A 13099-nucleotide genomic window follows, 5' to 3' on the forward strand; every position below is an offset into this window, starting at 1 on the left:
TTCTAAGATTTTGTCTTGAGGAAAATTCGGAAAGGAAACAGTTCCTTTCCTTTTAAAATACAAATCAGTTCCTTTGCAAGGAACTTCCCATACTTTGCTTAAAGTTGCTTGATTAAACCTTATTTTCTTTCCTCTAACCTCAATTGTGCAAGTTCCATTAGTATTAACAAAATTTGCACAAAACTCTTCCATAGCTAGAGGAACAAGAGCATTATTAAAGGCGAATTCAAACAAGAATTCCATGCCTTGTTCCTTTAGAATGGAGGTTAATTCTTGAAATTCTATTTTTATTCCCATTCTAAATCGACGCAAAACCCAAACATACCTAGATTCACTTCGTTCGACCCTTTTTTGGAAGACGAAGAAACAGTTCCTTTGGAAGGAACAGGTGCATTTCTTCTTCTTCCCCCTGAGATTGTTCCGGGGTTTCTTCTTCATCATCTTCCCCAATCAATTTTCTTCTCCATGCTCCTTCTAGGAGATTTTAATTGCTGTTCCTCTATGGGGTTTTCTTGAATTATGTCGGTTTCAAGGTTTTTTGTTGGAGATGAAGAAATTTCCATTTTTGAAGTGTCGGTTGTTTTTGGTGTTGGAAAAGGGAGTTTCTTGAAGTTTTTGCCATGATTTGTGAAGGTTTGGAGGTTTTTATGGAGTATCAAAGGGTGTGATGAGGTTTCGGTTTGGTGAAGATGAAGCGTTGAGAGGAACACGGTTTCTTAGATGAATTAAGAAGGAAGTTTTGCATGTAATAGTAATTATGACACGCGGGAAAGAAATAAAGCAAAAAAAATAAAAATAAAAATAAAAGAAGAAAACGAAAAGATAAAAGAACCAAGATTTAATTAAACTGGTTCCCCTTATTTTTGGGATTTTTCGGATTTTTCGGATTTTTATGAATTTTAATTTTTGAAAGAAAATAAATGCTAAGGAACTTGTGCTATAGGAACAACTAATGCTACATATCAATTCCTTCATATATGCATGTTTCTTGACCTTAGGAACAGTAAGGGGAGTATTATGTGACATTTGTGAGTTGTTTATTTCTTTGACTTCATGTTTATGTTTTGCAACATTCCAATTTGCAATGGTCTTAGGCAATTAAACACAATTATTTTTAGCACACAAAGTCACTCAAATTGATTCAAACATGGGGGAATTGACATAGGAACAATCACTTAATTTTTATTAACCTAACTCAAGCCTTAATTTTCATATCTATCTCTTTGCAAAGGCTTAGTTAGGATATCAGCAATCTGATAATCAGTTTGACAAAACTCAAGTTTATCAAACCTTTTTCAAATTTTCTCTTAAAAAGTGATGTCTATATGTATATGCTTTACTCTAGAATGATGCACTGGATCTTTAGAATACTATAGCACTTGTATTGTCACAATAAATAGGAACACATTCAAAGTTTATTCCATAGTCACTAAGTTGTTGTTTTATCCAAAGCATTTGAGAGCAACATGCAGCAGCAGCTACATATTCTGCTTCAGCAGTGGATAAAGCAACTGTGTTTTGTTTCTTGGTACTCCAAGAAACTAAACTATGACCAAGGAATTGTGCCATACCTGAGGTGCTTTTCCTATTTACAAGATCTCCAGCATAATCTGCATCTGCATATCCTTTTAGTTCGAATGTATCACTTCTTGGATAGTAGAGTCCAAGATCATCTGTTCCTTTAAGATATCTAAGAATTCTCTTCACAGCAGTGAGGTGAGACTCCTTTGGATTTGCTTGAAATCTAGCACACAAACCAACACTGAAAGCTATGTCTGGACGACTAGCAGTTAGATACAAAAGTGAACCAATCATTCCTCTTATTTTGTTTGATCAACACTTGTTCCTATGGAGTCTTCATCTAATCTAGTTGAAGTTCCCATAGGAGTGTGATTTATCTTTGAATTTTCGAGGCCATATTTCTTTAATAGTTCCTTTATGTATTTTTGTTGGTGAACAATTATACCTTTTTCAGTTTGTTTGATTTGTAGTCCAAGAAAGAAATTTAACTCACCCATCATACTCATTTCAAATTCATTGCTCATGAGACTTGAGAATTCTTTGCACAATGTTTCATTAGTAGCTCCGAATATGATGTCATCAACATATATTTGAACAAGCAAAATATCAGTTCCTTTAGATTTTAGGAACAAGGTTTTATCAACCTTTCCTCTTTTAAATTGTTTTCTAAAAGGAACTTTGATAATCTCTCATACCATGATCTAGGTGCTTGTTTTAACCCATAAAGAGCTTTATCAAGCTTGTAGACATGATTTGGGAGATTATTATTTTCAAACCAGGGGGTTGTTCAACATATACATCTTCGTTTAGATAGCCATTTAAAAATGCACACTTAACATCCATTTGATATAATTTGAATCCCATGTAAGCAGCAAATGCAATTAAATTCTAATGGCTTCTAATCTAGCTACAGGAGCAAAGGTTTCTTCATAATCAATTCCTTCTTGTTGGTTATAACCTTTTACTACAAGTCTAGCTTTGTTTCTTACAATGGTTCCATATTCATCTAGTTTGTTTCTAAACACCCATTTTAAGCCAATTACTTTTTGTTGTTTAGATGAAGGAACTAGATGCCATACCTTGTTTCTTTCAAACTCATTTAATTCAGCTTGCATTGCATAATCCAATCAGAGTCAGTTAAGGCTTCTTCATGATTTCTTGGTTCCATCATTGATAGGAACGCATGAAATGCACAAAAGTTCCTTAACTGAGATCTAGTTTGCGTACCTTTGGATATGTCGCTGATTATGAGTTCCACAGGATGTGACTTTTGTAATCTCCAAGGTTTTGGTTGAAACTCTCTTATAGGAACATGTTGTTCCTCATGAGTTCCTTGAGTGGTCGAGGAACTCTGCTCAGTTGTTCCTCTGTTAGCCTCGGTGGACTCAGTTCCTTCATTTAGAGGAACAAGAGCATTCTTCTCCTCCTTGAGGAACAGGAACATCATTGATTCATTATTTTCAATTCCTCGTTCCTTTCCTCTTTCACTTCTTCTTCTTCTTGTGAATCTGTGTTCCTTGTCTGGTTGTGCTAACCCTATCTCATAGTCATCAACCTGTATGCTTGGATTATGTTTGTCAGATTCATCAAAGATTACATGAATGCTTTCTTCAACACACATAGTTCTCTTGTTATATACTCTATAAGCTTTACTATGTGAGGAGTATCCTAAAAATGTTGCTTCATCACTCCTTGCATCAAATTTTCCAAGATTATCTTTTCCATTATTATGCACATAACATTTGCATCCAAATGTTCTAAAATAGGTGATGTTTGGTTTCTTTCCAATAAAGTTCATAAGGAGTTTTATTAATGATAGGTCTCATCATGGCACGATTAATTATGTGACAAGCAGTATTAACAGCTTCAGCCCAAAAGTTCCTTGGAAGTTCACTAGCAATTAACATGGTTCTAGACATTTCCTCCAAAGTTCTATTTTTCCTTTCTACAACACCATTTTGTTGTGGTGTTCTAGGGGCAGAAAAATTATGATCTAGGCCATTATCTCTGCTTATCATCAAATTTATAATTTTCGAATTCCTTGCCATGATCTGATCTAATGTGCATTATTTTATGTCCACTTAGGTTTTGAACTCTTTTAGCAAAGACAAGGAACTCATCATAAGTTTCATCTTTACTAGGAGAAAAATAACCCAAGTGTACCTAGAGTAGTCATCTACAATCACAAGTACATACCTCTTTCCACTTCTGCTTTGAATTCTCATGGGTCCACATAAGTCCATATGAATTAACTCTAATGGTTTAGTGGTACTTACAATCGTTTTAGATTTGAAAGAGGATCTTACTTGTTTACCTCGTGCACATGCATCACAAACTTGATCAATATGAAATTTTATGGATGGTAATCCTAAAACAAGGTCTTTTGATCTAAGTTTCTCAAGTAATGAAAAGCTAGCATGTCCTAGACGCTTGTGCCATAGAAGTGAATCATCTTCAATAACACTAAGACAAGTTAAATTGATTTGAGGAACAAGGTCTAGATCCACAATGTATGTGTTCCCTTTCCTTGTTCCTTCCAAAATAACCTTCTTAGTTTTAATGTTGATGATTAAGCATTTTTCTTATCAAATTTTACAGTATTTCCTTTGTCACAGAATTGAGAAATGCTTAATAGATTATGTTTTAGACCTTCAACTAAAAATACATTTTCAATGGAGTGTAATGGTGACTTACCGACCTTACCCATAGCAACAATGTTACCTTTCTTATTATCACCAAATGTTACACTGCCACCTTCATAGGTTGTGAGTGAGAGAAACTTCGTTTTGTCTCCTGTCATGTGCTTGGAACAACCACTATCGAGATACCAAGTGTTGTTCCCCTCACTCCAACCTGCAAAAATCAACTAGTTGTTAGTTGAAGGAACCCCATCTTTCGTGGGTTCCTGTTCTTGACTAGGATTTGTTTTGACAACCCATTTTTTCTTACTTATTGTCACATTTTTCCCAATCATCTCAGATTTTATTGACATTGATTTATGTAATGACCTACCTTGCCACAATACATACAGAACTTATCACTAGGTAGATCAACATATTTCTTTGTCTTGTTCCTTTTCTTGTAGTTTTCAAAACCAAGACCTTCCTTCCTTTTGGTCTGTGGTTTCTCAATCCACTTAGGAACTTTCATGATTTTGCCTCTGTTCCTTGCGACAACCAGTTCCTTTTTAAGATTACAGATCTGTTCCTTTAAAATATTTTTCTCTTTATTTATTTTTTCAATCTCAGATCTGTATCCTTTCAAAGGGGTTGATCTTATATCAAAGGAACTCAGAACAGGGACAAATTCCTTCAAGTGTGAAATCTCTAAATTAATTAGATAATTTTCATTTTTCAAACTCTCATAAAATTCTTTGATTTTTAAGTTTTTATCAAAAAATCAAAAATCTAGTTTCGACATCTTCTCATTTTCTTAAGCCATTCTATGTGTTCCTTGCAAACTTTAAGGCTTGTTCCGTTTGTTCACGTTTTTCACGTTCATCTCTACATTCAAGAATTGCATCATAAAGAAGATCATATATTTCAGTCCTAGTTTTACCATCTAGTTCTGACTCAAGTCCATGTTGACTTACCTCAATTTTTCTTCATCTTCTTTTTCGTCAGTGTTTGCCATGAGGCAAAGGTTTGCTGTTTCTTCAGTTGGTTGTTCCTCTTCTTCTTCCGTCTCTGAATCTCCCCAAGCAGCTATCATAGCTTTGCGCACATTTGCCTTAGAGAAAGGTGCTTTTGATTCTTTGTTCCTTTCAGCAAAGCGTTCCTTGTTCCTTTCTTTGGTTTTGTCTTTTCCCAAAGAGGACATTCTTGATGAAGTGATCTGTACTTCCACATTTATGACAAGCAGCTTTGTTAGAAAATTTCTTAGTTTTACCTTTGAAGTTTCCATTCTTCATGTTCCTGTACATCTTTCGAAATTTTCGAACCATGAGGGCTGCTTCTTCTTCTTCAGAGTCCGAATCATCTTCATCATCTGCTTTGAGAGCAATTGATTTTGATTTGGAGCTTTCACCATATTCAGTATCAAGGTGAAGCTCATGAGTCATAAGTGACCCTGCCAGCTGTTCTAAGTTGAACTTAGTGAAGTCTTTTGTTTCTTGAAGAGCAGTGACTTTAGCCATCCATCTGTCCTTAGGAAGACTCCTAAGAACCTTTCGAACCTGTTCCTCAGATGAAATAAACTTTCCAAGAGAAGCCAACTCATTTATAATGTTAGTAAAACGAGTAAACATGTCTCGGATGCTTTCTTTGGATTTCATGCAGAACAGTTCATATTGATTCATAAGTAAATCAATTTTCGATCTTTTAACTTCATTAGTTCCTTCGTGGGTTACTTCTAGTAAATCCCATATTTGCTTTGCGGATTTGCATCCCATGATCCTATTATGTTCATGGGGTCCAAGTCCACAATGCAATATTTAATAGCCATGGCATTTACTTCCATTTTTTCAAAATCAGATTTGTCATAATCAGAGAGGGGTTTAAGAGTTACCTCATTTTTGTCATTTGTAGTTGTGACTTCGAAATCACCAACTTCAATGACTCTCCATACCTGATAGTTTTCAGCCTTGATGAATATCTCCATGCGGTTCTTCCAATAGTTGTAGTACTTCCCATTGAACATAGGAGGCCTTTGAGTGGAATAACCTTCTTCAAGTTTCTCGGTGGTATTCATTGTTCCTTGGATCTTTTTCTCAATAGGGTTTCCTATCTTACGTGAGTTCTAGCTCTGATACCAATTGTTATTTCCCTAGGAACACTACAAGAGGGGGGGTGAATTGTAGGTGTAGAAATAAACGTAACTTTTTGCGGAAATTAAAACTTAAACGAATAAACAAGCTAAAGGAACACAAGGGATTTTTACGAGGAAAAACTTCTTGGGCCCAACAAGAAGAAACAACCTCGACCACTAGGGATTTTAAACTCAACACTTTCACTAATTAGGCCAAACAACTTGTTACAACCTAATTCTAACTCGAGCCACCTTGAGTTCCTAAACTCAAGTTCCTGAACCACTGTTCCCTTAACAGCAGTTCCTCTCAACTTCACTCGAAGTTTTCTCACACATACAAGCTTCACTCAAAGCCTTTCTTACAGAACTTCACTCAAAGTTCCCTTACCCCAAAAACCAAAATACAATTGATCGAAATAAGCTTAGTGGAATTAGAGTAAGAAGGCAAAGAACAAATGGCTATTATGAGAGAATGAAGGCACTGACACTTAATAAGTTAAACTCACTTAATTACTTAGTCAGACACATTTGGAACTTATCTAGACTTCTATATTTATAGTGTTAATCATGAAGAACGTGGGATTAATAGAGTACAGTTTAATCCATTTACCCATGATGTTCCTTCCCCTAAGGAACACGTTTACATCATGTCCCATGATCCCATGAACTATAAATGAACGTGGATAATAAGCCATTACTCCTAAGTAATAGGAGTTCCTTGAGCTTATCCGAAAATCAGTTTTATAAACTCTTTTTATCTTTAAACTGAATTTTAATCTTTAAGAAAATAATATCTTTAAATAAAATCTTTCTAACAACCGGATATTTATTTTCTTATTTTCCGAAAAATAAATCTTTTCAAACAGATTTTCTTTTTAAAACTGATTTTATCATTTGAAATTAGATAACTAATTTCCTATAATTAGGCATGACTTACTCAATATTTTTAACCGTTCATATTAGACGCCTAAGTCTAGTTCCTTTTATTACAGTTCCTTTAACATATTCGTAGTGCCACTTAGTTTGTTCCTTACAAGGAACAAACCTCATTCTCAAATACTGCCACAGTTCCTTACCATTCTTTCTTTGTTCCTTTACATTGGAACTAGAAAATAAAACGCCTAGCTTCTATTCTTCTTGATCCAATGCTTGCTCCAGTATCAACATAGAAACTTCTTTACTTAGCCTTTGAAATCCTCTCTTGACTTCTTCATTGACTTCGTATTCTCCCAGTTCCTTTTATCGATACCTTAAACACCATACACTTAAATAAATCATTAGTTCACTACTTAGTTTGTTCCTTTGTTTCTTTGTCATTATCAAAACTAGGGTTCAACAGTTGGCCAATAGTAACCCATTCTTTTAATACGGTCATGTAGTTTTGGACCTGACTGATGAGCGCCACAGACTCCAAAGTGAGCTTCCTCCATGGTTTGTTTTGCTTCTTCATCTCCAAGACATCTTAACCAAAGACCATGAAAGGATCGTCGATAGAGAGTCCCCTTATAATATATAAACCGTGAGGCTCGACGACGAATTTCTGTCTTATGTTTTGGATCACTTGGCAATTTTTCATGTTCCAAATAATCAATAATTGGTTGACGCAATCTTCTTTGTCGATTTGATAGACAGAGATTATGTCGACTTCTTCAGCATATTGTCAACACCATCGTCATCATGAGTAACAACCATTGTTTGCAACGGGTACATACATTCTTTCTTCTGCCCCCAGTGCCAAAGTGGTTGCAAGCCCAGCTAGCGCGTCAGCCATCTTGTTGGCACTCCTTGGAACATGTTCTAACTTGACGGTATCGAGTTTGTCAAGCAATTGTGATGCTTGCCTTTGATAAGGGATTAGATCATTCTTTTTTACTTCGTATTCACCTGATAGTTGTTTTAGGACCAATTGGGAGTCCCCGTGAATGTCTAAATCTCTAAGTCCCATTTCGATTGCCATTTGGAGGCCTATTATGAGTGCTTGGTACTCAGCGATATTATTGGAGCATAGTTGAGTTAGCATAAAAGAGTATGGCAGTATACACTTTTCTGGAGAAATGAAGACAACTCCAGCTCCCGCACCGTCATGACGAGCGGCGCCGTCAAAATACACTTTCCAAGGTGGGAGTATTTCAATGAAAAACACGTCTTCACCTAGAAAATCATCTAATATCTCCCATTCTGCAGGGACTGGGTGGTCCGCGAAAAAATCTGCTATCGCTTGCCCCTTGACAGCCTTTTGCGGAACATACACAATGTCATATTGTTTCAAAAGCATAGCCCACTTTGCAAGTCTGCCAGACAACACGGGCCTTGAGAGAATGTATTTTATTGGGTCAGACCTTGAGATGACATGAACTGTATGTGCTTGCATGTAATGTCTTAATTTTTGGATTGCAAAAATCAAAGCAAGGCAAATTTTTTCAATGGGGGAGTAATTCAATTCAGCACCCACCAAAGTTCGGCTTAGAAAATAAAAAGCTGTCTCCTTACGATCTTCTTGCTCTTGAGCACACATTCCCCCCAGGGATCGCTCCTGCGCTGCGATATAAAGGATGAGTGGTTTCCCTTTTATTGGTGCCCCCAAGACGAGGGCAAATACTTCTTGATACTTTCGAAGGCCTTTTTACATGAGTCATCCCATTTGAATGGGGCATCCTTTTTCATGAGATGACTAAAAGGATGACATCTGCCTGCCAAATTGGAAATAAACCTTCGAATGTAAGCGAGACGCCCTTGAAGGCCACGCAACTCCTTGAGGTTCTTAGGTTCAGGCATCTCTTGGATGGCCTTAATCTTTACTTGGTCAATTTCAATGCCCCTGTGCCTGAGAATGAAGCCTAGAAACTTTTCTGAGGTGACGCCGAAAGCACACTTAAGAGGGTTCATCTTTAATTTCCATTTTCGCAATCTTTCGAAGACTTGACGAAGGTCATGTAAATGATTCTCCTTCTTCTTAGACTTTACCACCAAGTCGTCTACGTAGCATTCCACAATTTGATGCATCATATCTTCGAAAATTTTCTGCATTGCACGCTGATACGTAGCTCCGGCATTTTTCAAGCCGAAAGGCATAACTTTGTAACAGAATATCCCTTTAGGGGTACGAAATGTAGTTGCTTCTTGATCTTAAGGAGCCATGTGGATTTGATTGTATCCAGCAGTACAATCCATAAATGACAAAGCCTCATGACCAATGGTAGCATCAATCATGATTTCCGTTACGGGGAGTGGGAAATCATCCTTTGGACACGCCTCATTCAAATCGCGGAAGTCCACACAAACTCGTAACTGTCCATTTTTCTTTCGTATTGGCACAATGTTTGCTATCCAAGTAGGGTACTTGACTTCACGAATAAATCCTGCATCAATGAGCTTGTTTACTTCTGCCTCAATTTCAGGAATTAGTTCTGGCCTGAAACGTCTTTGAGATTGCTTCTTTGGACTGACACCCTTTTTGATGGCTAAACGATGGACAACGACTTTCAGGTCGAGTCCTGGCATCTCCTTATAGCTCCATGCAAATACGTCTTTATAGTCAGAGAGTAACATGAAATATTTTTGTTCTTCCTGTTGGGTAAGAGAAGCGCTGATGTAGACAGGGCGTGGCTCTTCTTGAGTTCCAAGGTTTAACTCTTTTAACTCATCAACGGTGGCTTAGCCCCCATCTTCAAGAGTTTTAGAAGCCTCATTTGTTTCCATCTCCTCGTCACTTTCAGGAGCCTCATGCCCTGTGATATGGTTTGAAGAAACAAATTCAACATCCTTTTCTTTTTCTTGACTAGGCGAACTCCTTTGATTTGTAAACACTATGACACGACCTTTGGCTTTCAATGGTGTATGTTCAATGATGTCTACTACCTGTGTACGCCTCATGCGAGATGGAATAACACTTTGAGGTGCGTCCTCGCCTTTGACTTCATCTTTGCTTCTTGTGATGCGACTTAGTACCGACTGTCTTGGTTGTTTATCAATTGAGGTCGATGCGCCAAGACGTTTAAAGACAGATGCTTTCTTCTTAGAGAATCGAGAATTTGCAAGGGTGTTCGTGTTTTTCGTTTCACACCTTCATTTAGCTCGTTTCCACCAAGTCTGTCAAAAACTGATGTATGGTTCTTTATGACAGGCGACTGTATTCGATCAAAGACCGATATTTTTTGCTGGGTCGCACCTTCTTCACCCTCATTTTCTTCGACTTCCTCCGCAGTAATATATTATGAAGAAGAAGTTGTCCCTCTACGCGTGCGGAAATTTTGATGGGTGTTGGAGCTTCAAATCCCAAACCAACTTTAGTTGGACGTACCTCAACGCCATATTCTTGTAATCTCTTTTGTGTGTCATTGATTCCATGAGGCTCAACCTCATAACATTTCCCATGGACGCTGGATTTTCGAAGTCATAACCAGAGTTCGCCAAGAGCTTATAAGCGTTTGGGTCAAATTTACCCTTGTTAAGCCATTTTCTCCTAGATTGATCAACAGATTCCGATGTCGGAGGCTTAGCAATTTGATTGTGGTTGGCTCTAGGCAAAGGAACAACCACTTCTTGCTTTAAACATTAAAGAGTAGTCTCATCTACTCTTTTTTCTTCCTTTGGCTCTACTTTCATGACCTGATGCCCTGCAAAAGGTGATTCCCTTCCTTACGATGTGATTTAGGAATATATCGCAAAACTGGAGTAGTTACTGAATTCTTCATTGCTTTAAGGGGTTGAGCAACAACTTCTTTTATATTTTCCTTGTATTTTTGTTGTTGCATCTCAGTGGTGGTTGACTCCCTAGAGCTTGATGACGATGGAATGTCACCATTTTTGTTTGTACCCCTTTTTCCCGTTGAAGGAATTTTAGATGGCAACATTTCACTCGAGGGTTCTTCATCTTCAAAAAACTTAGCATCGGCGAAGTGCGAATCTGTCATGCTAAAGGGTTTTACATCTCCATTTATTTTCTTCTCTCCTCCTCGATAAAATTTTCAGATCTGATGAAGGGTTGATGCGACTACCATTTTCGTGTAACCATGGTCGTCCAAGCAACATTTTATATGACGTTTTTGTATCTATGACATGGAAGAGAGTAGATGATGTTAACTCTCCCATCACAAGGTTAAGACGTATTATGCCTATGGCACGCTGACTGTTCAAATTGAACCCCTGGATCATTAGACGACTATCAGAAAGATCTTCCATAGTGATCCCCAAAATCAATCATGGTGGACTTTGGCATGATGTTGACAGTGAACCTCCATCCACACAGATACGATTCACTCTCTGGCCAAAAATATAACCAGCAACGAACAAGGGTCGGTTGTGAGGTTTTGAACCCAACAATAAGTCTTCATCAGTGAAGGCCAAGGCAAAATTACATGACGTGCATTTAGCCGAACTTTCTATTGGCTCTCCAGCATTTTTCACTTTGTCAAGGTATAGTTCTGGATTCTGAAGTGCAAGAGCCACCTGTCGACACATTTCTCAAGGCAAATGAAAGATCTACCTCCATCCCATGTGTGTAGGAAGAGCTTCTAAGATAGATAATATCTTTGGATCTATCTCTGACCCTGAATGTTGAACAGTCACTTTAACAGAGACTTCATTTTCTTTAACATTCTCTTGATCCCCTCTTCTCTTTTTCTTCATTATTCTCAACGAATGAGGTAGCATTAACAATAACTATAGTAAAGTAATCTTCAGGAAAGAATTCTTCCAAGATTACAGGAGTAAGTGGGTCTTGTTCAAGTAAGTCAATTGGCAATACTTGTTTTTTAGTATGCTTTTTTGACTTTTTCTTTTCTTTCGAGCGTCTTGAGCTTTTCCTTTTTTGGTGCTTCTTATTACGACAAGCAACCTTTGGTTGAGGCTTCGACTGTCGTCTAGGCCTCCTTCTAGTGACTAACGTCCACCCTTCGTCATCCTCTTCTTGTTGGATGCTAGTTGGGCTACTATGCTCAATAAATGGCACCTCATCAACTTGAAGAACTGGCCGCAACACATGTACAATTACTGGCTCCAGACTCCCAAACTGCAGAGTTTGAGCCTCCCAATAAGAATCTAACATTGCAGAGGCATGATTAGCTTCGACAACTTCATCAAATCCAGTACAATCTTCCCATCCTTTGCAAGTTGCATGATTCTCTCCTTGAGTGTTATACACTTTTCTATAGGATGACTAATCAGCCTGTGATACCGATACTAGTTAGGATCAGAAGTCCTACCGACCTCTGCAGGACGCTTAGCTTCGGGCAATTCAATGACTTTGTTTTCAAGCAAATCATCTAACATCCCTGATAAATCAGAGTCTGGAAATGGATATTTCTTTGCTTGGAGTTCTTTCAAAGTTGGCCTATTTTTCCTAGTTCTTTGGAAGGTGAACCCTTATTGTTTTCAGTACCAGCCTTGCTAGATAATCTTGAAGGCGAGGAGGTATCGTGATCGACATTGACTCCTTAGTCGAACTTTTGGCAGTCTTGTCAGTTTTCTTAAAATCCTTCTTCTCTTTCTTGTACTCTGAAGAAGTGTTGCTTTTGCCTCTATTGTTGGCAATGGTATGCTCCATGTCATGAGCTCGCGTAGCCAAGTCCTGAAAGTCCTAGGCTTTATACCTTGCAAATATAAAGCAGTCCCAATCCATCCTTGAATGCACATCTCAACAGCAGAGACTTCGGTCAGGCGATCTTTAACTCTAGACTCAATGGCCCCAACGATTGATGTAATCGATGACTGGCTCATCCTTCAACTGGTGAGTCTTAGTTAGTTCAGTCATACTGACAATACGTCGAGTGCTATAGAACCTGTTCAGGAATTACTCCTCTATTTGATCCCAGCTGTCGATGGATTGTGAGGG

General features: G+C 37.8%; 1 pseudogene; it reads right to left on the reverse strand.

The window, feature by feature from the left end:
* Positions 1-7942: 7942 nt before the first annotated feature.
* LOC130590435 (uncharacterized) lies at positions 7943-11180 on the reverse strand (annotated as a pseudogene).
* Between the last annotated feature and the right edge of the window lie 1919 nt (positions 11181-13099).

This window comes from Beta vulgaris, chromosome 2 (assembly GCF_026745355.1).
Source record: "Beta vulgaris subsp. vulgaris cultivar EL10 chromosome 2, EL10.2, whole genome shotgun sequence".
NCBI lineage: Eukaryota > Viridiplantae > Streptophyta > Magnoliopsida > Caryophyllales > Amaranthaceae > Beta > Beta vulgaris.